At 37.4% G+C, this 24,551-nt stretch overlaps 1 protein-coding gene across 8 annotated transcripts in view; it reads left to right on the forward strand.

The window, feature by feature from the left end:
• The window catches only part of DTNA (dystrobrevin alpha), a 392,643-nt gene that overhangs the window by 200,525 nt on the left and 167,567 nt on the right, over nt 1–24,551 (forward strand). Inside the window, exon 1 of one of the 8 annotated variants that reach the window (XM_025365038.1) lies at nt 12,633–12,848. The exons of the other annotated variants lie outside the window; for them this stretch is intronic. The gene's annotated coding sequence lies outside the window, so the exon portion shown is untranslated. Of the gene's footprint in view, nt 1–12,632; nt 12,849–24,551 lie in introns of those variants that run through there. 8 annotated transcript variants of the gene reach the window in all.

Here is a 24,551-nt window from a genome sequence, read left to right on the forward strand (position 1 = left end):
AAGACCCTCTTTGATGGAGAAGATGGGATTCCAGGACAGGACTTAGAGTGCAGAAAAGGCCTAATTGTGCACCAGGGATTTGATTGTATGAAATAGAGTAAGGCTGTGGTAGTAAGTATTGCAGGAGGATGTGACAACTTCCTTGTTCTAAAGGAGAGGACAGGCAGATTCTTCCTGCTAGAGGAACCCATTGGCCCGCTTGTGGCATGCCCCTGAGGGAATCTGAGCTATTGGAAGACCAAAGAAGGCAGTCAGGCATGGGCACGGAAGAAGCCCAGGAAGTGTTGGTGATCCCAAAACAGGAAGCTGACAATCCACTTTAGCCAACACTTGCAGTGAAAGAACCTCATCATCTTCAGCATGTGAAAAGGAAACAGTAACGTTATTTTCAGAGAATGGTTCTGTTTCTTGACTCATCATTCCCTTGACCCACTCCTTCACATGATGCGTCATCTGCTTGTCAATGCTCCTGCTAATGGCCAGCTGGGCTTTATTACCTTTTTGGGCTCTTGTTGGGTCTTGACTCTCCACTTGTTCTGTGCCCAGCCATACAGAACCATTCATCACCCCCCTGACGTGTCAACATTGTCCTCCCACCCTGTAGAGTCCCTTTTGTGAGTGAAGAGACCTTTCCCAGAAACTACCTGCATTAGTTTCCTAGAGTTGCTGTCACAAATTACCACAAAGGTTAGTGGCTTCAAACAATAGAAATGTATTCTGTCATAGCTTGTAGGCAAAAGGTCTGAAATTGAGGTGCTGGCAGAGCCATTCTCCCTACAAAGGTTCTGCAGAAGAATCCCCCCTTGGTTCTTCCTAGCTTCTGTGGGTTCCAGCAGTCCTGGCATTCCTTGGCTTGCAGCTGCATCACTGCAATCCCTGCTTCAGTCTTCACATGGCTTCCACCATTTGTATGTCTCTTTTTATGTTCTCTCTTCTTCTTATAACAGATACTAGTTGTATTAGTCAGGGTTCTCCAAAGAGACACAACTAATAGGATAGATGTACATATAAAGGAGAGTTTATGAAGGAGTATTGACTCACACGATCACAAGGTAAGGTCCCACAATAGGCTGTCTGCAAGCTGAGGAACAAGGAACAAAGCTGAAGAACTTGGAGTCGATATTTGAGGTCAGGAAGCATCTAGCATGGAAGAAAGATGTTGCCTAGATGACTAAACCAGTCTAGTATTTCCACGTTCTTCTGCCTGCTCTTATTCTGTCCATGCTGGCAGCTGATTAGATTGTGCACACCCAGATTGGGGGTGGGTCTGCCATTCCCAGTCCACTGGCTCAAATGTTAATCTCCTTTGGCAACACGCTCACAGACACACCCAGGAACAATACTTTGCATCCTTCAATGCAATCACGTTGACACTCAGTACTAACCATCACAACAGTCATTGGATTTAGGGCTCACCATAACCCAGTATGATCTTATTGTGATCCTTAACTGATTGTACCTGAAAAGACTCTGTTTCTAAAAGAGATCATATTATGAGTTCGAGATATGAATTTTTGAGGGATACTCCTTGTATTAGTCAGGGTTGCCCAGAGAAACAGAACCAATATGTAACTCAAGTGTGCGCGCGCACACACACACACACACACACACACATCTATAAAACTATGTATTATAAGGAATGGGTTCATGTGATTATGGAGACTGAGAAGTCCCCAGGTGTGCAGTTCAAAGGCCTGGAAACCAGGAATACTGACGGTGTAAGTTCCAGGCTGAATCCAAAAGCAGGAAAAGACCAGTGTCCTGGCTCAAAGACCATAATGCAGAAAAAGCACACACTCTCTTGCTCAGCCTTTTGTTTTATTGAGACCTTTAACAGGTTGGATTAGACCCACTCACACTGGGGATGGCAATCTGTTTTGCTTAGTCTACCAATTCAAATATTAATCTCATCCAGAAATACCCTTGCAAATACACCAGAATAATGTTTGACCAAATACCTGTGCACCTGGTGACCCAGTCAGGTTGACACATAAAACTCACTGTCACACAACTCAAATACATGACCCCCAGCAGACATTCCCTTGCTGCAAAGCCTGACAAGGGAACTGCATTTGCAGTGATTGACTTAAACTCTTCCCTGAGACTTTGGTGGAGGCACAGACAACAAATAATTCAGCATTTTGCTAGCAAAGAAAAGGGGGAGAATGGTCATTAGGTAAGTAGCTAACAAATCTGTTGCATTTCTATATATTTCTTTTTGGTGAAACAGATCTATCCATATTAGTCTATGCTTTGTATTTTCAAGCAACAAAAAGGAAAACAAAACAAAACAAAAAGACTTGGCTAGCTTAACAAAAAAGGGACAGTTGCACTTTAGACATGGATAGATCCAAAGGTTCAAAGGTTATACTCAGGACCCTGTCTCTTTCCCCCTTTCTCAGCACCATTTCTCTTTGGCATTCAATTAATAGTTAAGGAGGTTCTATCTATGCAATGATGAAGAAGATCAGCAGACCTCAAAGCATAAATAATCTACCCAACTATAGATCGCAGAGAAAAGAGCTTAACTTTGACTCCCACAGAACTTTAATTGGCTCTCCTTAGGTCATATAAACATTCCTACTCCACCTCTTGTTTTCAGTCTTGATTGCTACAGGATACCTATGATATGAATGACCCAATCAATACCCTCCTCATATCCAGAAAAATATTCCTCCATTTGACCTCAGCCATCCACTTGTTTGACCACTAGAGTTGGTTACCTTCAGGAAATTAACCACTTCCACAATCAAAATAACATGTTCCTGTCTCCAAATACCACATGCTCCACTTCCAGCTCTTTTGCTGTGATTCTTTGTGTTCTTTCAAGGGTCTTTTGGTTCTCTTTCTTTCTCGCTATCAGACTCCTCCTGTCTTCACTTTCTTACTTACTTGCTTCTCTTCCATAGTTTATCCCTTATACAAGCTTTCCTTTTATTATCTTCAAGTCCCTACCTCCTGTCCTGCCATCACATTCGCCAGGCCTTAGTGAACTCACTCACCTGATTTACCATTACTTGTGTTTATGTGACTGAGCTTTGTTGCAGAGAACCACACAGCAGACCACGCCGAAATCCTACTAGGCTCATGATAAGCACTTCAGGTGTGCTTGCAGCACTCCATGGCTATCCTACTATTTCTATAGTCAGCTCACTCTCCTCCTCTGCATGGTGACTGGTTCATCACTTCCCCATTTGCATCACACTTCTCCCCACTCCATGTCTGAGCTACCAACCTTGCTTCTTACTTCATTGAAAACATAAAAGTCATTAGATAGAAACTCCCTCTTCCTTAGGATTCCAAACGTGCAAGTATACCATCATCTGCAGCCTTCAACTCCTTTTTCTCTGGTGCCGCAGGAAAGGCAGTTTCTTGCCACGTACACTCTGTATCCTATCCCCTTTCATCCTCTCAAGGACTGAGTGCATTCAACCAGCCATTTTCTCTCACACATGCTCCGTCTCTCTGCCTTTAGTGGACCACTCAGCAGGTAAATATTTTTAAGAGTCTCCTATATTTAGAAATCTTTCCCTGACTTCATATTTCCTTTCAATTGCTGCCCTACATTTGCTCTCGTACAAATTAAAGTTTCTAAAGAAACAAAAAATTGTCTACACAGGCTGACTCCACTTCCTTGTCCTCTATCCTTCTCCGCTTCCTCAGCATTCCCTCCAAAAAAGGTTCTTACTAAGTCATCGTAATCTCCATATTCCAAAGCCAATGGATGCTTTTTCCATTCTCATCTTACTCAACTTCTCAGTAACTTTCAACTCAAGAATCACCCCTTTCTTCCTGAAAAATTCCCTTGTCTTAGAGTCCATAGAAGCACACTCACATGGTGTTTCTCCTACTTCCTAGGCCTCCCTGAGCTGGGGTGGCATCCTAGGCATGATTCTCTACATGTGCAATCTCTTCTTCTCCCAGGGCTTAAAAAAAATTCCTCTCTACCTACAACTTCCACATGTGTATCTGCATCCAAATCCTATTTTCAGGGCTTCAGGTTTATACATACACAGCCTATGTGACATCTCAAATTCAAAACTGTCCCTGGCACACACCTCTCCCCTCATTACATTCCCTCAGCGCATTCCTGCCCCAAGCCAGCTTCTGCATTAAAGTAAATGGCATCTCCATTTATCTTAGAATGCTGGGAGGTTTTAAAAATACTTTATTCTCACTCGTTTTCCCACGTTCAATCTATGACTGATCCCTGTCCATTCTACCTTCAAAATATGTTTCAAATATGTCCGCTTGTCATTGTCCCCATCATCAGCATCCAGTCCAGCATCATCCGTCAGCCTCCAAACTCGTTTCACTGTATCCACCCTTTCCTCTGTCCCATCTACTCTCCACACCATAGACAGAGTGATATTTTAAAAATAAAAGTTGTGTTTTATCACTATTATCATTCAAATTCTTCAGAAGCTTTGTGCTGCCCTGGGAATAAATTTCAGAATCCCTAACACGGCCTTCAAAGTCCTGGTCCCTGTGTGACCCTGTCCCCCATCTGCACAGTGCTCCAGCCACACTGCTGTTCCTGCATTCCTCCATCACACCAGGCTTCCTCCCACTCATGGACTCAGGTCTCCCTTTGCCTGAAATCCCTCACCTCCTTTTTCACAGGTGTCATCTCAAATGTCCCTTTCTCAGAGAGGTCAGAGATACCACCAAATCACCTCAGAGGTGACATTCTATCCTCATACCCCGTTCTAAGCATGGACACAGACTTAATTATCACTGTAAAGTTTCGGCCAGCTCCCAAAGCTTTCCTAAAGTTTGCACAATAACAGAGACAATACAACTCAGAATCATTGAAATTAGTCTTCAGCATAAGTATTAGTTGAACTGTAAGTCTTGCCCTTCATAAGACAACTACTAGATTGGCCTTTCTTATTCATCCTAATAATAGAATCCATTGACCGTTTCTTCCTAGGCCACCGTTTCTGGAACTTGCTTCCCCCACAGGTAGGTGTTTGCTTTGACTTGGCCCTTATCCCCACGTCCAGCACCTCAGCACCTATTCTCTCCCTTGATCTATCCCCTAGTCCCTTCCCCATTCCAATTCATAACTTGTAATTTTCCACCTATATCACCCATAATAAACACAGCAATTTCTTTTCTCTTTTACATAAAGTGGCTTAGTTTCTTTTCCCTCCACCTCTGTCTTCCAGACTAAGCTATATATAAGCAATACACCTATTAAAATTTATTCCAAAAAAGAGCAATCATAAAGCCATGAACTCTGTAGCCTTCCTTAAAATCTGGGAAAATATACAGTTTTAAAGGTAACAATTCATTTTACCCAACCTGCATATTTACATAGAGACAGATAGGAAATGGTAACTATAAAGATGTTAACTGTGGTTGTTGGGATTATAAAGGATTACAAAATATTTTTGCTAACTTTTATTTTTAATTGGTCTGCAGTGTATACTGAGGATGTCATAAAGTTTGAAACAGATAAAACAAATAGTCTTTATGTTCATTCTTTACATATGGTTGCTACAAGTATGACAGTATGGGTGGGAAGGCCCAACCACAGGATTGAATGTATATTGTCGGCTTTCTCTATGCTCTGTATGTATGTATAAAAGAATTTAAATACAAAACCAGGTCATCACTGGGATGTAGAGAGCGTTCTTACATGTACTACAAATATAAGTGGCTAATATCCTTTGAAAAATCGTCCTTGATGAATAATATAGAATGTTAATGTCTTCCTGACTTGTATACTTATAAGCTAGAATTTTGGTGCTATATTAGGAGCTTCTTCCTAATGTCTAGCCTGGCAAAAACATACTATGGTAGCTTCGGTAAAAAACGAAGAACATCTATTCACCATTATTTTCACTGGGATATACTTGCAAATGGTCAAGTGCCTCCCTCACAGGCTTCTCTTCCACTGTTCTTCCTGTTCATTGTTCACCATCGTACCTTCTCCAGTTTCTCCCTTTCACATGTCACTATGAGGCTCTAAACAGAATGCAGTGGCGTGATGGAGAACTGACCAGTGTGGAGCAAGGAGCATGCCTCCCGGATTGACACCAGGGACCTCTGAAATACCAGATGCACAGTCCTTGCTGGCAGAGTATTTGCTACCACAGACACCCAGAAGGGTTCAAAGTGCCTGTTATCTTTATATTATGGGTCAATTTATATGAAATTTGTTCAATCACTAGATGGACCTTTTTTATTCATTCCAATAATGGAATTCATTTAAGTGTATCGAATGAAATTCCAAATATTCGTATGTTGCTTGTCTCAGTTTTGTCAAACAATTTCCAGAATAGTGTGCATTTCTTCAGTATTTCCTTTTTTTGTGTTCTCCCCTTCTTGGGAATTTTGCTATGTGTTTTCTTGAACCACATATGCTTCTCTTTTTCTTTCCCCCAAATCACCTTATATCCTTTTCTAACTGTTTCTTAATCTTTGTTTTACCATAATAATTTATCCTACAGTCTTCCCCTAATTTTTTCTAACTTGCTTTATTTTCTCATATTCTTTTTTTTGTCATAATGTCATCAATAATTAACTTTGTGTGTCTGCAGTGTACACGACATCGCATTTGCTTCCCAGTTCTCTCCATCCCATTGTCTATGATGCATACACACATATTACTTGATATGTGGTTATAGTTCACCCTCTCGTTACCCACTGACTACATAATTACTTGTCCGTTCCCCAGGGAGCCTTACATAGGAAGGAAGAGAGAAAGTCAGTAGCCTCTGTCACTCCTACATCTCATCTTGGTCACTGAATATGCTTTTAGAGTACGTCAGGCATTTCTCCATGGAGCTTTAGAATGTGTACTGTGCTGATGTATTCCAAGTCCCTGAATACAAACTAAAAGAATCTGGGAAAATACACCTAATATCCCCCAAACAAATGCTTTCCAAGCTCAGGGGACACTGACTGGGTAATTTTTCCCTCCTTAACATTCTGCCTAAGCTGACCTAATTAAATTCTCTGTCTACTCTCAAATCAGTTGGTCATATTCCTTCTCATATATTGTTATAGCTACAGTTAATATTTCCTTTTTCCATGTTCTTATCTCCCCATCTAGATTGGAGGCCATCTTTGACTACACCTAGTTCATTAAGTGATTTTAGAAAGTGCTTAATTAAAATGTACTGAATCAGAACATCTCATTTTAGAATAAGCCACATACAAGAACCTAAGAAACAACAATCTCTAGTACTTAGTATCCAGACTAAGAAAATGAATTCTTTTAAAAGTGAGATCTCAGGAATCTGCCTGTTTCCTTGACTTCACAGGTAGACTTAATTTTCAGAAGTATCCTTCCCTTTTCCCTTTAGCTGAGAGAGGATATATCCATCAAATGGAGATGTCATGGCTGTGCAAACACACCTGGGTTTACAGGATATGGGACTGTCACAGAGAGTGACCAGACAGGTACTTATTGAGTTACCTGACAGTCTTCCACTCAAAGCACATGGATTTTCTGATATCCCAACATGCTAAAAGGCTGTAAAAGAACTCAGAGGCCCTGAAAGAGCCCTAATAATTTTATATCAATCTCAGCTCACTAACCTGATGAGCACCCTGACCCTTCAACTCTCGTGGAATTTTTCCATTTTGTTTTCCACAGAACAGATTTTTATCTGGGAGAATATTTACTTCTCAGTATCCATTCTGTCTTGCCACCAATGGAAGGTGCCTTTAGATATACCGTCATGTGGGTTGTCCCTGATAAAAAAAAAAAAAAAAAAAAAAAGCAAACGAACAAAACAGCATCACCCACCTCAAAGTAACTACCATTCCTGATTTGTACTCCGGAACACATCCATGGGGTTTCACAGATGACATCAAACTGGAACTGAGAGGGAGGCCCTCAGAGATGAATTGCCATTTAGAGTCAGCATGGTAAAATTACAAAAAGCAAAGTAGACTCACAAAGAACGCTGTTTCTGTTCTAGCTCTAGAGTAATTTCATGCTGGAACTTTAAGCAAGTTATTTCACCTCTTTAAGCCTCAGCTTCCTCATAAATAAAATCAATCAAGTGAGGTATAAGACTAAATTATGAGTATTGATTCTGCCAATTTTTAAATTTTATTCTTAGATTTTCTAAGTGAAACTCAGTAATCTCCCTGCACTTCCAGGAATCTATTCTAAGGAAATAACCCAACGTATAACCAAAAATTTATATGCAAAGATATATTGCTTATAATTAGAAACCTGGAAAAGACTAAACATATATTAGCAATAAGGGATAGTTAAGTAAATTCTGATATATAAAAATATTAAAATGTTATGCAACAATTAAAAGGTATTTTCAAAGAATGTATAATACCATAGCGTGCTGATTTTACATCTCTTTCATTCAGTGAAAAGGCAATATTCAAAATTATTCTGATTTTTTTTTTTTTTTGAGACGGAGTTTTGCTCTTGTTTCCCAGGCTGGAGTGCAGTGGCATGATCTCAGCTCACCGCAACCTCTGTGTCCCGGTACAAGTGATTCTCCTGCCTCAGTCTGCCAAGTAGCTGGGATTACCGGCAATGCGCCACCATGCCCAGCTAATTTTGTATTTTTAGTAGAGACGGGGTTTCTCCATGTTGGTCAGGCTGGTCTTGAACTCCCGACCTCAGGTGATCCACCCACTTCAGCCTCCCAAAGTGCTGGGATTACAGGATGACCCATGAGCCACCGCGCCCGGCCGTGAAATTTCAACATATAAAGAAATACATCAAAATGTTGATACTGGTTATTTCTGATAGTTGACTTGTAAGTGCTTTTAATATTATTTCATAAATGTTTTCTGTATTTTTCAACTTCTCCACAATGGACATGTAACATTATCTTTTCATGAGAACATGGAAAGGTACAACTTTTTATTATTAAGTTTAAAAACCAACATATTTTTCACTAAGAATACATCCAGAATATAAGTATATAATTATGAATTTTAAAGACATGAAAAAATACAAAAACAGAGGCTTGAGAATAAATTTCCAAAAATGATACGGCAAAATGATTCAGAGTTCACAATAGGTTATCTGTAAGATATGGAGCCATCAATTTCATAGTGTTATTTAAAAACAGATATTTTCTGTCATGTGCTCACAGAAGAAAAACATAAAGAAATCCTTATTATTTATAGCCCCATTATTACAATTCAAAGGAAAAGTGCATGTTTGAAACATCTTAAGGGTAAAATAGAATATCTTGATATTAAATTGTATAAATTGAGATGGCTTGCAACACACTTGTTCTTTCATAAGAAATTTTTATGAACAGAATAGATACTAATCCGATTAATATTTTTTAGGTCAGCTGCTCAAAGTGGCCCAAGAAACAATGTGTTTGCAAAAATTGTTCAGTAGATCACAGTCTTTTTTTTTTATGCTGTCAATACACTTTCTTTTTTAATTTAAACCAGTGCTCTAACAATAAAGCACTTTATGGTGTGAAAAAATAAATAATAGTTCTTAAATATGGTGTGAAAATTGCATTTTCAGAGTTTCAAGTTGTTTTGCTTGTTTTAATTTCATTAACACTGGCCGTCGGCGTTTTTTGTAGCCATGTTGTTTAATTTAAGCGAGTGACCTCTGAGCGCATGTTGTTACCTCGAGTTTTTGGGAAATTAGGTGCTCTCACATCTGAAGAGAGAGCAGTGAAGCATATAACCTTGAAGCTCCCTCCTCCTTCTATGGGACTAGGATTTGGCAAATTGACTTCCTGGGGAACCTTCTGAAACATCACCACCTATGTCTCAAAAACTGTTTCTAAGTGATTGAATTCTTCATATGAAATTAAGTGGGTCACAACAGCACAGGTTATGTTGCATATTTTGTTCACATGAGGGGGAAGTTTAATTTTAACATTTGCAAAACGTGGTTTAAAACTTTCTGAAACCAAATATACTAGCATCATATTCCCTAGGGGTTAAAGAATCAACAGTCACTTTAACATCTGACAAAGGATGTACCTTCTGTTTGCAATCAATCATATTAAATGCTTTAATAGCAGTGTACCTTAACTAGATCAATGATAGGCTCTTACATTTACAAAATGAAAAACAATGAGATACACATGGTAAACACTCCTGATGAAATAAATGCAGGCAGTGAGAGATTCTCTATTCAGCCAGCCACACATGAGAATAGGTATGAATTATTCAAATTGAGGTTCAAATTATTCAAATAGTCTCTCCTTCATCAACTGTTTTGAAGAGGATTAGGGAGTGCTAATTTTCCGGTGTAGCTGCTCCCTGCCTTTTTGCCTGGTCGGCCTCACACATTTTATAGGATTGGATCATCATGAGTCACCACACTGAAGGATTTTTTCAAGGTTGGAGCAGTGCCAAAGCTATTTTAATCATCCCAACTGATTTGTTGTAGGGCTTTTCTTTCTTTCTTACTTTTTAATGATAGAGAAATCTTGCAATGTGCAACATTCACTTTATTCTTTCTGGTAACTTCCTGCAATGAAAAAAAAAATTGTTTTTTTCTACCACAGGCTTTTTTAACCCCTGGCTGCTTCTTTGTACCATATTCTTCAAAGGGATTTTAATGCTGATTTTCCTATGCCATTGGTTTTGGTGTCAGGTAATTTCCTGAATTTGATGACTATGGAGAGAAGCAGCTAAAAGTCTACACTGGTGAGCAGTTTACAGTACTTGTTAGAGATCAAGGTGACCTTGTAAAGGCTGCGGTTTACACAATATTGGTTAATTACTAAAAATGTAATCTATGTATGTAATTTATATTTTAAAGACCTTTATGATGAAGATTCTTTACAGTTCATCTTAATTTGAGAAAGTATCATTAACAAATAACATATAGACCATTTTTTAAGAATCCAAAATGAATACCACAATGAACTGCTTTACTTGTGTTTTGCTTCCATATTTAAAGATGAAAAAAATTAACTGCCATGTTTAACGTTCTTCCCACAGTCCATTTCATACTAGAAATATGCATAACCTTTTGACTGATCGGTTGCTCCTAGCTGGTTTGTAGGTTGGAGCAAACAGCCCTTGCTCTTTGCCTGAAAAGGTCTCTATATTTATGCTGTGTTGTTATGTAAGTCTATGTTAGGAAACATAGGATTGTTAATGCGTATCTTGTTGAAAATGACACTTTATTCAGCAAAGGGAAGTCACATGCCAGTCAGCTTTCTCATGGTCCCTCTTGTTCAAAAATCACATATTTACTAAATAATACTAGCCAGAATTTATTGAGTATTTAGTATTCTTCAATGCTTGGTGCTTTCCTTGGACTATCTCATTTAATCCATTTTCATTCCTCGTTAAAGTAGGAATTTTACAGAAGAGTAAACTGAGGGTTAGAGAGGTTAAGTAACCTGTCCAAGATCACAAAAGGAGTATGGGCGAGAGCCAGATTTCAAATCCGCATCTGCTTGATTCCACAGTTGCTCTTCTTAAGAGCTCCTCTGCCTTGCCTCACTTTGTGATGTGATGTACTAAGAAAAATTCTGTGCAGATCTCTCAAGGGTTTAAGCACAGCGAGACATGCTGTGAAGACAGTCCTGGAGGAGGTGAGGGAAAGCTTTCAGATGCCATCTTTATCCATTGAAGAAGTAGCCCTACCTACTGCCAAGTCTTTTGATGGTTACTTGGTAGAGAAAGATGAGTAAGACAATGTTCCCCTTCCTTGGGGAGTCCATCTCAAAGAGAGAAGATAGATATGCAAACAAATTATTGTGAAATATGAGCTAAGTTTGGGAAATAAGGAAGGTTGTGCAAGAGCAGAGTGATGATGCGAGGCCTGAGGGATGAAGCAGCCAACCCTGGAGGACTGGGGCACCCACTGGCTGGTGAATGTATCATGGTGGGAGGAAGGATCGTGCTGACATGCTGGCATGCGCGGAAGTTCCAGTCACCTGGGACTCCCTGGGCCTTTCCCTAAAGGACTGGTAATGCACTGAAGGTGATTCCTTAAATCCTAACTACATAGCCATTGATCTGGGGAGTCCCAGGATTGCTCAGAGTTCATATTGTTTCAAATCCAAGACCGTTGCTCTTAATATAGAGCACCCCCCCGCCCCCCACCGAAATATAGCCTGGTCCATTCCAACAGGCTGTGTTGCCTGCTTTAAATTTAAATGATAAATTTTAAAAGAACTGAAATCTGTTTAAATAACAGTTAAACACAGGGTTTTGATGAAAAGAAAATGAAGAATTTTACCTCCCACATCTAAGCTGTGATTAGAAGTTTGCTCTAGAAAAAAAGCACTTTGAAACTAGCCCTTCATATACTGATGTAGTGTTTTCAGCATCTGTGTTTACTGAATACGTTACTGCATTTTTTAATGTTTTTAAAGGAGCTCTGGGATTATTGCTGCATTTCCTATCGAGTTAGTAACTGACATTTAAAAATATTTAGTTGGCTGATGTAGTAGTCGATAATGCTCAGTATTTCAAAAGATTAGTGGTGACTTAAAATGCATAGAGTTATTTCATTAGTTAGTTGGGAAACCTTTTATTCTTATACTTCTGTTAGTTTTTTCTTGTTCATGAAGTTGAGTCAGCAAGAGAAGCATATTCAAATTAGACTTGTCATACAGAAAAAAAAATCTGACTTTGTCAGGGTGGGTGGAGGGAAGAAAAGCAACTTTTTGTCAGTCTTTTGTATTTCAGCAGCTGGATTCATTGCTACCATGGTAACGGACCACATGATGAGGTGTATTAGATTGCTGTGTGTTGAGCACAAGGGGAAGAATGAACACAGCTTTTTATTGAAGTTAAAGGTTACTTTGGAGTTTCTTCTCTGGAAATGTGTAAGGTCAAATACTATAGTTTCCAGCTTATGTAGTACTTCAGAGGAAGAATTAGGGGCATATTGGTGCATTTAACTACAAAACCAGGTAAGGTACAATTGAATCTATGAAACTGAACTCTCTGACTTCTGTCGCAGTGGCATAACTTGCTGGGTGGAATTTCACTGTCGCCCCCACACCCACCCCCACATAGGCACCCGATATATTTCTCCTGCCCACCTCCCCAGCTCGTCCACCTCCGGTTTCAGCTGTTTTTAATTTGAAAGTCTAAGATGTTGTGAAATGTTATAGTTTTATGGTAGTGCGTGTGTGGGGAGGGAGTGTGTGTGTGTGTGTAAGTCAAAGAAAGAAAACTGCAAAGGAAGTAATAAGAATACAATAACTGGTATCTTCAAATCAATGTAGACCTGAACAAAGTGTTTTCTTGTTTTGTTTTTTGAAAATGGTCCGCTTTTCTTAGCAGACACCTTATTAGTGGCATTCATCCAAAGCTACTTGTCTCTTCTACTAAATTAATCAGTAGGACCAACTTTTCCAGCATGTTATTTAGTGTGTTTATTGTATGTGAGCTTTTTTTTTTCTTCCTTTCATCATATTATTGCCAGCCTCATCTAACATGTATAGTCCGGTTTTATCTATATTTTTAAAAACATCTATTATTTCTATTAGCATTCTAATCTTTTAGGCATTGTGGCTGTATGTATGTTACAGGGTTTAAAAATAGAAGTAAATACAACATGGGTGAGTGTAAAATGAACTCTTTTGCTTAGAGGCTGGTAGAGACTGAATGTAAACAATTCAATGTGGCTGTGTGGAGCATCAGTTCCCAGAGCGCAGACGCCTTCTCATGCATTGTTTGCGTATCACCCTGGCAGCTTGTTTCAAAATGGGAGGCTTTGGTACGCACAGAGCAAGTTAAAAGAGAACAATTTCTTTAATAATAACTTATTTCGATTACTTGTTCATAGTCTTTATTGATGTTTGATGTTTGACTTCCTCATAAGATATTAGGATTTACTCTAATTATAGCCAGGGGTTTACTTATGCAACTTCTTTCCTTCCTCTTAGAACAAAGTTGTCTTAGCAGCTTTTAGAAATAAAACCTAACTAAATAGTAGCAAAGCCCTACTGTTATTCTAGTATATTGACTATCCACCTGAAAAAGTGCCGATATAGGAAAATCTTTTTGAAAAATACTTTCTTAGTGAACTAAAATCAATTATATGCCCTTAATTGGCACTAATTAGGATAAAAGCCAATAAATGATCCCAAGTTTGTTCATACAGCATGCTTTCTTAGAAAAGGAAAACTTAAATTTTATTAAATGTATGTATGCTCTGTGATTTTCATTGCTATTTCCTTAGTCTCTCAAGTTTCCATGTGTCCAAGCCATTTTCTAAGTTTAAGCAAGGAGTTATAATCATTTTTCAAAAAAATTATTTGCCATGATTTCAAATAAAAACTGTTTCCATGATGACCGATATCAAAAGTATTATAATAGCAACTAACACTGGAAATGCTCATGCTTGTATCTGAATTTATTCCTTTCTTTTTCCCTTTGTGGTTTGAGTACAAATGAGCTATGACCATATAGCTTTCATAAGCATAAGTTGTTATTACTAAAGAATAGGGAGTTTCTAAAACTTAGTGAAAGATGGTACCTGGCAAACTATTTTAAAGTATAAAATTATTGAAACTGATAATATCTGAGGTAGAAAGTGTTATGTTTTATTAAAAGAAAAATAAAAGAGGGAAAGAAGAAGCAAGACAGAGACACACAGAGAGAAAAAAAGAAATGAAAAGATAGACCAAAGGTAAAGATAAAAGTGTAAATCATCTCTTACCCAAGCGTTTTTCTTTCCCACCAGTACTGGAAAGGGTTAAATCTATGTATGTCAGAGAAGAGAGTAGTATGGATGAGGGAAATTACTAAAAAATATTTTTATTTCACTATTCCATGTTTAAAATACATGATAAAGTATAGATAGTTCCTTTCTATTAATTAAAATGAAAAAAAAATTTCTATAGTGAGTTTGTCTCAGTCTTTGTGGTTATGGGCTACCAGCCAGCTTAGATATTAGAGCTACAAGTGTGTAAAAACCAGTATGTGCCCAAATTTCTGTGATCTTTATTCGTCTGACATTAGGCCATATGTACACAAAAACTTCTGAAGTAATTTCAACTGAGAGATCACAAGATGGAAGATTCTTTTATAGTTGTTTTGGTATTTACATTCTTAAGAAGCAAAATTGACTTTTGATGTACTTGCTTTAAACTGTAAATTTTGTCAAGATGTTTTAATTGTACAATGTTTGTTTCAACTCTTGTTTAAATTATGCTTTCTTGTTAATTTTGAATGATTTGTAGTGTTTGCTAACATTTAGCTTTAATCTCTAGAGCTACCTAGAGTCATAGACCAATAGATAATTATCTGCAAACATTTATCTCTACTAAGGAGATAGATATTTAACAGTTTTTTAACATGTTAAAAAAGAACCATATTGAGTAAAACAGTATAGCCTCTTCTAAAAAATTAATGATATTTAAACTCCAGGAAAATATTTCTAAAATTGATAAAGATCAAGCCAATGAATGATGACTCGATATCATCTAGATACTCCATTTTTAGGAGTTAGTTTTTAACCTATTATTTTATTAAGGTGAATTTTATTATTGACCACTATGTAATTTTTGATATGAAAAGAATTGGACTTTTTTTTTTCTAGAATTCTAAGACTTTTCAAATGAAAATGAAAGTAATGGTACCGTGATCATGATGATAATGATAATGACAATAGTGATTAATTTGGAGAATAAGATAGACTTAGAAAGCTCTTGCCTCTTTGTGTAGTAAAAGGCCAATGTTCTTAGAAGGAAAGTGGAAATTACTAATGGGTAGTATGATTCTCAGAAATCAACCCTCAAATTTAATTAATTCTATTAATAGCATTTATAAGTCACTAGGAATAGAGGTGCTTGGTATGTTATTATCAGACTTTATTATAAAATATGTTGGCTTTGTTCAATAAGCAATAGAGGCTGTCATCAAAAATGATTAAACTTATCAAGAATTATACAATGTGTGGGTCTGAATCTGACAGGAAAAATGTAAACTCATTTGTAGGAAAGAACAATTCATTATATTTTTAGTATATAAAGGGGCAATCAACTGGTCTTCACTTCATGGTATTATTAGCTGGATATTTTAGAGTGGTATTATTATAATAATTCCCCACTCTGAAACACACATATTTTGAAATGTTCAGTAGACACCATTTCAATATTTTAATTGTTTTTAAATGTTAAATTATTTATTTTAAATAAACAACAATAGTTTATATCTGAAACCTGTTAATTTTGATTAGTTTGGTGGAACATTTATTCAGAAAAATTACTTAACTCTGCACACCCCTAACATGAAAGAAAATACTGGATGGGTTGGCAATTCCAGTACAAAATGTGGATCCATGAAAGTAGTGAAAGAAAATATAGAATTTACGATAGAAAAGGATGACCTCGAAGACAAAAATCATAAAGGAATGGTAATATGAAACCTTATTCCTTCTAGAATATGTTACATACAAAATTAAAAAGATAAATAGCAAATTAGAAGCAATATTTGCAACATATATGAAAGAGAAAAAGTGAATATCCATGTTATGTAATGAGGTCTCATAAATCTGTAAGAAAAAGCACTTCCCTTATTATTTTAAAAATAGCTACAAATTAAACATGCCATTTTAATAATTAGCAACTATTTTTTAAAGGGGAAAGCAAAAGGAGGAAGGGGGAGATAATGTCTGGTTTAGGAAAAGTCTGGAAAATGGGAACACATACACACTGCTATATGTATATGGAGAATATACTATACATATATATGGAGAATATACTATACATATACATATAGCAGTATATATGTGTTCCCATTTTCCAGACTTTTCCTAAACCAGACATTATCTCCCCCTTCCTCCTTTTGCTTTCCTCTTTAAAAAATAGTTGCTAATTATTAAAATGGCATTTAATTTGTATATGTATAGTATATTCTCCATATACATATAGCAGTGTATCCTGGGTGCGGGTTGGGGGTTGATCAGGCTGGCAATGTGTAGCAAAGTCTTTAAAAATTTCATATCCTTGGACCCTACAGTTCTACTATGAGGAATATGTCCTAACAAAATAAATAGTCAAACATATTTACATGGTTTTTCATTGTTGTCATATTTATAAGTATAAACAATGGCAGTCTGAAAAAGAAAATCCAAAAAATGTGAAAAACACATGAGCTCATAGTTCCTGTCTAGAAGCTATAAAGCTGTACAAAGTCAGCCAGCCATCTTGGCTCACACCTGTAATCCCAGCACTTTGGGAGGCCAAGGTGGGTGGATCGCCTGAGATCAGGAGTTTGAGACCAGCCTGGCCAACATAGTAAAACCCCGTCTGTACTAAAAATACAAAAAGTTAGCTGGGCATGGTGGCAGGCACCTGTAATCTCAGCTACTTGGGAGGCCAAGGCAGGAAAATCACTTGAACCCAGGAGGCGGAGGTTGCAGTGAGCCGAGATTGCGTCATTGCACTCTGGCCTGGGCAACAAGAGCGAAACTCCATCTCAACTAAAAAAAAAAATCCTGCAAGAAGTCATAGACATGGCTATAGGCTATATGCTGGTCTAACTGTTGACTTCCCAACTCTTTAGATGGAACATGTATAGGCAACATGGTGTAGAAAAAGAGTCTTGGCTTAAGAATCGGAATGCCTGAATCACGATACTAACTAGCAGAGTTAATATAAGTATGCACATTTATGAAATTATTAAAATAATAATGTTAAAGAGTAGAAAAGTCTTGAGTCCCTTCACCCACCTATATGTGTTTGTCTTCACCACCGATTTGCAAATAAGAAGTCTCATATCAAGTGGGAGGTGTGCGTTTTTATAATTTCACTGAAATGCAATACCAAATGGTAAAATCTGGAATGCCTTGACTGTGAGAGAAAATAACAAAATATTTTAAATGCATATACATTCCAATTATTATTTTTTGAAATTTATTCTAAAGAACTTTCTACTCATATAAGGATGGGCAGAGGATAACTGGGCTTGAATAACTGGGCCATACCGACGTTTAGGTGTGGTGGAGAGGCAGAGCTCCAGAGCAGTGCTGTTCAAAATTCTGTGATGCTAGAAATGCTCTCTATCTGCATAGTCCAATATAGAAACTACTACTATATGTGGCTACATATGGCTATTAAGCACTTGAAAGGTAGCTAGTGCGACTGATGAAACAGATTTCAAATTGTATTTAATGCTAAGTAATTGAAATAGCCATGTGTGTCTAGTGCTATCTTATTAGACAGTGACACTCTAGAGTTAAGCACAACAAATAGGGTCTTTTATGTAATGTCGGAGGTTAATTTCAAGCACCTCTGATAAATTAGGATGATATAGATAGGACAAGAAGGTGAGTATTCTTTGTGAAATTTCCCTTTTCTCTACAGAAATACAGATCAATGAAATCCTTTGATTCTAGTGACTGCAAGTCCACGATTTCCCAGAGAGGTGTTGGTCTCAAGTAGTCTGTAGTTTTGTTTGCTTAAGAATTTTAATGCTCATTCATTTTCTCATTTTTTTTTAAATCCTTATATTGAATATATTTGTGTTGGACACTGACATTGAAAAGATAGTAGTAGTGCAGAGTTCCTTGATTCAGGAAATCCTTGGAATATCCTTAGGAGTAAATGGTGCAGAGCAGAGATTACAGAGGAGGGGAGAGAAAATGCTGTGTGGAGAAGGAAGTACTAAGATAAACCTTAAAGAAATAGCCAGCGTTCAATAGGAGGCTGGGGAAAGGAGGATCTTGAGAAACAGAACAGTGTGGAAAAACCAGGGAGAGATGAGAATCAGAAATGTCTGGAAATGTAATAATGGCAGCAGCACAGAAAATAGACTAATGTGTAGACAGAAATGAGTCCAGAAGTTAATGTTACAATTCAGGACAAGAATGAGGGAGGTTCTGAGCTAAGGGGATGAAATTAGAATTTAAAAACAGTAGACTTGAGAGGTATTTTGTCTGTTGTTTCCTCTTTACAATGAGTCAGGAAGAGAACATCTGATTTATCTTTTAAGCCCGCTTAAAAATGATCAATATGCATACAATGCCAGAGCAAGCTTTTTGTGGCCAAGGAAACTGAGTATATCTTACAGTATGCAAGTTTTTCAAACAGGACCAACTTACATAAATCATCCTCTTGGAAGCAGGTACAACTACATCATCTATGTAGTTGAAATGTATGGCACATGACAATATTGTTTAGGGATGAATGTAACTGAGGTGGATGGAAACTTAATATTTATGAGACTTCCTCTTTCGTTAAAATCTTAACATTCTTTGATTTTGACAAATAGTGTTTTTATTTCTTCCAAAAATACAAGAATTTTAAAAGTATATAGTTAGGCACCATTTAGAAAGGTCAAAAAAGCAATCTTCTAGTTGAATTTATGATTTGGGTACATTATTATTCTCCAGTCTTTACCCTATTTTCATGGATTTTTTTTTCTCTTGGCAGTATATCCAGGTTCATTTATAGGTTGAAAGACCATAGAAGCTGTTATTCCAGCATCAAAGTCCCCACTGTTTTCCAGTAAGAAGTTAGGTTTGATTTCTTCCGAAGCCTTATGATCACTGCAGTCAAAAAAAAGAAGGGTGGAAAAATGCAGAAAATGGTGGAAGAGGTGGAGTATGGTCTTGGTCATAAAGAACTGAAAGGAGAAAAGTATTAATGAAGAGTGTGGGCATTAGTCTGACTGTAAGGAGGACTTTGGCAGTAACTACAAGCCAGAGTGAGTGAGGAAAGAATAGCAGCCATTTGGGCAATGTGCTGACCATGTAGTTAGTTTCCATGTGTGGCGTGATGGTAGGAAACCCAAACATACAGCAGAACAGAGAGGAGCACATCATGTGAGAGCTCTATGAGTTCTCGGATTGAATAAAATAGAAGACTTTCTAAGTGCCAGATACTGTTATAAGTACTCTTTGTTTAACCTATTTAAGGTAATTAACCTTTTTATTCGGAGAAAAGTCATAGCACATGGAAATCACTGAAGAAATACAAGTAGTGGTGGGATGCAGTGGCTCACGTCTGTAATCCCAGTACTTTTGGGAGGCAGAGGTGGGTGGATCACCTGAGGTCAGGAGTTCAAGACCAGTCTGGCGCCAACATGGCGAAACCCCGTCTCTACTAAAAATACAAAAACAAAACAAACAAAACCTAGCCAGGCATGGTGGCATCAGTCTGCAGTCCCAGCTACTCAGGAGGCTGAGGCAGGAAAATCGCTTGAACCAGGGAGGTGAAGGTTGCAGTGACTCGATATCATGCCACTGCACTCCAGCTTGGGCAACAGAGTGAGACTCCATCTCAAAAAATAAAAAATAAAAAAAAAAACATAAGTAGTTATTATCTCTCCATTAATCCTCACAACAACCCCATGAGCAGGGTACTTTTACCATCTTTATTATACAGATGAGGAAATTAAGGCCCGAGAGGTTAAGTAATCCCCCAAAGAGCATACAGTTAATCAGAGAGAGAGCTACATTTAATGAGCTCAACTAATACACCATCCTGCCTACTCTTAATCTATGTTAATTTTATAATGTGTGCAGAGATGATACTTGTAACGTGCTCACAAAGTGCCTGACATATAGTAAACCTGCAAAAGTGTTAGCAATTATCATTATGTCATAAGATTTAGAAGACTTTCCGGTATTTATGTCATTCTACACCGACACTGCTCAGAAATAGTAACAAGATTTTTAGGGCAGCTCTGGATTTTTCTTATGTAAAGTGTGAAGAAAGCTTTGTTTAGGAGCATGCCCTTATAAATTGGATAAACTTTTCTTCTACCCAAATACTATCAATCAGTTTGACTGGCACAGTTGAAGTTTTTACCTCAAAGAATGGGCCTCATTGAAATGTTCTATATACTCATCTACATGGCTCTGACCTTCTAACAGAGAATGACTGCTGCTAATGGTACTAATGAGAGCAAATGAAATTCCCTTCCAAGCTTAGTATTTGAATAATATGTCAATTTGTTCATTGCCGTCTTACTAGGAATTAAATGCCCTGACATTTTTATAACCTAAGGGAGCTAGTGCAAGGTTGGCAGCCAGAAAAGGGAACCAGGCCAGAGGCTGGCCAAGGCATAGTCATGAGGGGATGCAAGGGTAACAAAGTCAAAGTCAAGCAGGTGGATCCAGGCGGAACCCAACCAGACTCTAGAACAAAGTTAGGTTCAGAGTTGGATTCTTATCTCCTTTCCCTATAATGTGGACTGGTAGGGGTGGGTTGGTTGTCATCCTCTGTACAAAAAGAATTTTATGGAAAATTGGCTAGCTCTGAAATCTAACTGAAATAAGAAAGTCAATAAAAGCAGAATTAAAGATACTTAAACATTATAGATACAGGCAATGCAAGAACAATGCCTCTGTTGTACTGGATTTCCAGCAGGGAATGATGCTGTTTGGGTTAAGACACAGGTGAGGCAGAGGAGCTTTGAGGATACCATGGCTCAGGAAGGAAGAAATGTGAGAAAGCTAGAGAGGTACAGGAGACTGCAGAGGAGAAGGGAAAGGCAAAATCTGGATTCTGAGTAATCAGAAGTTGTCATCTACTTTGTTGACTCCTATAGTTCCCTTTGTCTTCATCTGTGAATTGCACTGGGCAAGTGTGCCAGGCCGACCACCCAATAAGAGGACAAGGAAGAGAGAGTGGAAGGATCAGCAGAACTGTCACCACTCTGCGTCTGGGGTGTGGGAGCTGGGGATGCGGGGTGGGGAATCTCTCTCTAGAGGTTTGTTCTCTGCTATGCTACTCCCATCTGGGACGGCTTTTTCTCCATGAGCTTAAATGATGATGGTTTTCTTCCAACTATTAGGGAATATGTTGATAGCGTTAGTGATTCATAGAGTCTCTGAAATAATCTCTGCAAATGTTATGTGTAGTTGATTATCTGGAGAAGTAACCAGCTTTTATCAACCATAATAACTAAATTTGTATGGTGATTTACTGTTTGCAAAATATTCAATTATGTTATATTTGAATCTCCCACAATCCTAGGAGGTAGATGACACCATCAATTCCTTTATAAGGATGAAGGAAATCAAGCTCAATTACTTGATTTGATAGCAAAGCACAAATTTTAATTTACTCGTTTACTGATGCATGCTGCTTCATTCAACACCTTTTCACCTTTAAAAGTAAAAATTGTCTCAGTGATAGCTATTTACCTTTAGAAAATTGCTATTACAAATTAAGAACTCTTAAATTTACTCAGATTGTTCAGATTACATCCTCCCTTTAAACATACTTTCAAGGTAGTTTATGTACACAGTAGGTATTTAATAAGTGTTAACTGCTTGATTATTGTCTCTTTGTACTCCTCCAAAGTAATCATTCTGATTCTTACACGTTGAATTAAAAGGTTGTTTATTTGGAGTAGAAAGGAATACTCTGCAATTACAATTCCTAACATGGGAAACTAATTAAAAAAAAAAAAAAAAACCTGATGCAGCTCTTTTTAACTTAAGAAAATTATCTAACCTCTAACATATAAATGAGTAGCCTTAAAATAACTGGACAAAGCCAGAAGGCGACAAGGCAGACATCTTATACTTAGGCAAAACCAATCAAAGGAAATTATCATGAGCCCCAAAACTACTCTGCTTCTCATATCCATGCAACACCCAAACAATATACAATTTTATCTTGCCTATGAAATTCCCAAGTATATTCCTAGGTATGTGTTTGTCTTTGTATCACACACTGTCTGTATTCTTTAAAACCTTCCCTTACCCGACATTGCCCTTGAATGTAGCTATTTTCCTTGCCTATTGGAGACATCAAAAATGCTCCTCCCCTGGCTAATTCTCTGTGGGAACCAGTGATTAAAGTCTGGGCAGGAGAAAAGAAGGTGGGGCATATGATTGTCAGTAATAGGGTTTTCCGGTTTGGCTAAAGTGAAGCTCCTTACTTCAGCTAGTATTGCAGCTATTTGGGCTCCCCTTTCCTTATACTCCTTCCTAAAATGTTAAAAACAAACAAATCCAAATTACAACATTTATTACCTTTCTCATTTAAAACTGTATTAAAATAATCCTTTGGGTTTAAATATTCTCTTCTGATAGTAATGCTAAGATCTGAAATTCTTTTGATTAGGGTTAAGGCTAGGCAGGAAAGGAATATTAAAGAAGAATGTCACTTACCAACTATTAAATATACTATAAGCTATAATCACAATTAAGTTGAACTATAATTTAAAAGGGTGTTAATACAGACAAACCCTGGAGTATAAACAAATACTTGCATAGGTATCAATATATGCTAGAGGAGGTTGTGCATAGCAACAGGACAGATCATTATTATTATTATGCAGTAAAATACTATTGGGAAGGAAAATATTTTCGTTCATACTACAAAATGAATTCCAGGTAAATTAGAGTTAAATGCTTACAATAAATCAAATTATAAGGATTAATAGAAAATACACAGGGATTTTAAAAGAGCTTTAATGAACTAAACAATTTAAATTGTACAAATTAATAGGTTTTGACATACACACACACACATACACACACACCCTAAGCCATCTTTAGAATCAAGATAGTGAACATATCCATCATCACCAAAAATTTCCTCAAGCACCTTGGTAATGACTCCCACCTGTCCCTCCCCCATCCCAAGCAACCACAAATGAATTTCCAGTCACTATAGATTAGTTTGCATTTTCTAGAGTTTATGTAAATTGAATCAGACAGTACATACTTTTTTGGTCTGGTTTCTTTCACTCAGTATATTTATTTTGTGACTCATCCACGTTGTGTGTATCAACAATATGTTCATCTTTATTTATTTATTGTTTATCCATTCATCTTTGATGAACATTGAGGTTCTTTCTGGTTTTTGACTATTACAAATAAAACCACTATGAACATTCACGTGAAAATCTTTAAACAGATACATATTTGCTTTCCTTTTGAGTAAATGCCTATGGGAATTTTAAATGATCCATGAAAGAAAAAGGACTTTATAAATACAAGGATTAAAAGTTCACCGTGGAAAATATTATATTTGACAACATTAACATTTTAAATTACTGCAACTCAAAAAAAAAAAATGTTCTTAACCAAACTTCAGGTTAAATGATAGTCAGAGAAACTATATAAGTAATAGCTAACAATGATAACAACTTGCCGTAAGCAAAGCATCGGCAGCTCTGTCTTATCTATCAGTTGATCTTCACAACAGTCCTGAAAGGTTAAACACTATAGTGCCACATCCTGTGTACTTAACCACTGCTCAGTGCTGCCCCCCTGTGTGGAGAAGGAGTATATATTATATATAGACGGTATATTTGTCAAAAAAAGTTTAATATCCAATCGTAGGAAATTATGGGAAACATAATAGAAATAATTTATATATTGAATATCTCTGAAATACATGTGTGAGATGATATGTCAATAACCTAAATATAATTTGTGCAAAATATGTAGGAGAATACAAAGGCAATAAAATGGGCAAAGGACATAAGATGTTCACAACTAAAAAAAGTAAAAATAGGGCCGGGCGCGGTGGCTCAGGCCTGTAATCCTAGCAGTTTGGGAGACCGAGGCAGATAGATCACTTGATGTCAGGAGTTCGAGACCAGCCTGGCCAACATAGCAAAACCCCCCGTCTCTATGAAAAACACAAAAATTAGCCACGTGGTGGTGGGTGCCTGTAATCTCAGCTACTCAAGAG

This window comes from Theropithecus gelada, chromosome 18 (assembly GCF_003255815.1).
Source record: "Theropithecus gelada isolate Dixy chromosome 18, Tgel_1.0, whole genome shotgun sequence".
NCBI classification, from domain to species: domain Eukaryota; kingdom Metazoa; phylum Chordata; class Mammalia; order Primates; family Cercopithecidae; genus Theropithecus; species Theropithecus gelada.